This window comes from Poeciliopsis prolifica, unplaced genomic scaffold (genome assembly GCF_027474105.1).
Source record: "Poeciliopsis prolifica strain line A6 unplaced genomic scaffold, Auburn_PproV2 SCAFFOLD003, whole genome shotgun sequence".
In the NCBI taxonomy this organism is placed as follows: Eukaryota; Metazoa; Chordata; class Actinopteri; order Cyprinodontiformes; family Poeciliidae; genus Poeciliopsis; species Poeciliopsis prolifica.
Genome location: NW_026562378.1, coordinates 19,393,926 through 19,397,081, shown reverse-complemented (window position 1 = coordinate 19,397,081; position 3,156 = coordinate 19,393,926).

Here is a 3,156-nt window from a genome sequence, read left to right as displayed (position 1 = left end):
TTTCCACCAGCAGTCTGGAAAGAAGATGCGCACAGAGAGGCGCAGCGTTCTGCTTTGGAGCGTCAGCTGTGCGCCACCCCTCACTTCTTCCCTCACTTTGCTCTGCTTCACAAATTACAAACAGCGGTTGTAAATTTGATTTGAGCTGAAAATCACTTTAAAGTTTGAGGAACTTTTGCAAACAAAATTCTGTTTTCAACACAAACTTTAACGCATCCTTCCAGAGGTTGAATTGTTCCCAGACTTTTAATATTATTTAAAATATGCCGTTTCATCAACAATGCAAACACATACATTTTTTGAAAAAAAAAAGACCAAAACTGAAACATAATACTGACGAATGAAGCATATTTTTTGTCTTTTCTTTTCTCCTCGTTTTTGTTTGTTTGTTTGTTTTGTTCTGTTTTGTTTTTTCACCTTCCTAACTTTTTGTCTTTTGGGCTACATCTGTATTATCAGAATCAGGCAATGAAAAGCTGTTGTGAATTATTCATCTCATTGTATTGTACAAATGTGTTTATCAGGAAAACAGTGTCAAAATAATATACAGCCCTATGCATAATGCTGCACAGCTAAAGCAGTTATCAGTTATATAAGGAAATATAGGACAAAACAAACCAGAAGTTTCTCCAAAATGAACAAAGAGACAGTTGCTCTTTAGTGGATCAGCCACTAAAGATACCGACAACAATAATGGAGTTGCAGGACTTTCTGCCAAGTACTGGCTTTGTTGTACATGTGACAACAATACTATGTTAGATCCACTTTGATCCAAGGAAAGAAATATGTCTTTACCTTCACTGTTCCAGCAGACACTGAAGGGTTTTGAGGCAAAACCTGTTCCTCTTCATCTAATTAATGTTTAGATGATTAATTAAAGATCTAATGAAACTGAAAATAAGATAACCCATTATCATTAAAACAAAAAAGCTTTAGCTGTTTTATATTTATCTAGGGTTTTGAGGTTGCTGTTTTTTTACAAGCTGATCAATTCTGTGTAATCCTTCCTTCATAGATAGTGGTGTTGGGGAATCTGCCTGGTGCATGTGAGACTAAATTTAGGTTATTTCAGAAAGGATATGTTTTGTTTTCACCATGACTGCAATTCCACAGGAGTTGATTTATAACAATCACTTTGCTTAAAAACTTGTGTTTCATACTACTGCACCCATATGGAAGTATTTCTTTGCATTAATGGCATAACTGCTCAGACTTTGTGCCAAGCCTTAATTTTAAGCTAATTTCTTTCACAAAATTAAAAGCTCCTAAATATATTTTCCTGAAGCGAGAGGAAAGGATACTTAAACCAAAATTAAGAATTTTCTGGCCCTTCCACAGAAAAACTTTACAAGTGAGCAGAATTGACAGAAATAAAAATTTGAATCTTTCACTTAAGTCAAACCTAAATTGGTTATTTAAATGGACAGTTCGAAAACATAAATGTGGCATTTTTGGTGTCTTTTGGCACACTTTATCTCTGTCCTTTCTCATCTTGTTCAGTTTTTCCCATGTTTGGTCCTATGCCCATAATAGCCTCTCTCTGTTAGAAAATGATTAATAAGTCAATGAAGATGCCTCCATGCCATGTGCTGCAGGGAGAGGGGAGTAAAATATCCTCCCCTCATTTCCAAGCACTTGAACCTCTCTTGTAATGCCACCGGAGTGCATGTTTGTAGTTCAGCTCATATCAACAGTCTCAGTCCAGAGACAGGTTTGTCTGGAAACATCTGACCAATCTCAAGGACATTTTCAGCTCATGTCCCTGAAATTTCAGTGAGTCACTTAAGTATATGTGACAGGTAGAGATAGGCCCAGAGAAGAGATACGATGTTCCTGGTGTGTGCAGACGAAGTGTGAGAGGTCATTTTAATCAGTGCAAATCCACGGGTGTTAGTGCTGGATCTAGGTAAAGGTCAATAACAATGCAGTTGCCTAAAAATACTTCAGCTCAGACAGCCACTTCAATAAGGCTGATCTGTAAGCTTGGATGTAGTTATGAAATATGTTACCATATGATCCAAAATTCCTTTATTTTAAAACAAAGGCCCATCGTGCATTCTTTGCAGCGCACTCACCAAGCATGCTCTCTGTTGCCCAGCTGTTTGTCCTTCTTTGGTAGTCAGATCTAGATTTGGAGCCAAAAAGAGATCCTCATTACATCTGACCCCTGCTTTCTTTACTCTGAGACGAGCTATGGATTTTACAGTGACAACTCTATAACAAATTGCTTTACAGGCAGCAGGTGATGGTGGTCATACCACTCATCATCCAGCTCACTCTATTGGTGACTCGCTTTGAGCCAGCTCCAGCTGTGGTCTTTAAGGGGCCGTGTGTGGGGTCCTTGCTCCTATTCTGGGCCCATTAAATGCCTGGAGATAAATTTAGATTGAAACAGACAAAAGAAAGAAAATTGATGACAAATAGTTATCTTTTCCTACAAGTCAAGAGAAGCGACAGCATCAAGTTCATAGAGAAAACATTTGTAGGGTATTCTGTTCTTGCTTGAGGCAAGTCTTTAAAAAGAAGGCTGTAAATTTATGGTTCAACTCCTGACAGGTTATGTGCTCCCTCCTTGACCTCAGTTTCACAATCACATTTTCACAACATGGAACTGCAGATATGTGGTCAGCTTGATGTTGTAGAGCAAATCAGCACTTGGGAAATCTACACTAAACAAATATGTGTCTGCAGCAGTCATTTTCAAGTTCAACTTCATTTACTTATGGATCTACTCATTCATGCCCCCTCAATTTGTCATATTTTCTCCTGTTATAACCATAAACCTCAAAGTATTTTATTAGGATTTTATGTGAGAGACATAGAGTAAATCATACTTTATGAATGTTTTCTTTTTCAATTTCATTTACACGTACATGTCCTTTCATATAGATGTCTTGCACTTTGTCATATTTGTAAACAGAATTTTCTGACTTTGTGTTTGTAGCTCATAACTGGAGTTCTTCCAGAACTGGATTCATTGGTTGCTTTGGATTCCATTTTTGAATGACGGCTGAAGCAGTGCTCCATGTGAAGCTTACAACATTGCTTTACAATCTAAACCTGCTTTTAATTTCTTCACAATTTGACTTCTGGTCTGTCTGCTGTTTGTTCAGTCAAGGTCTCTAAAATTACACACAGGTGGACAATATTTAATAA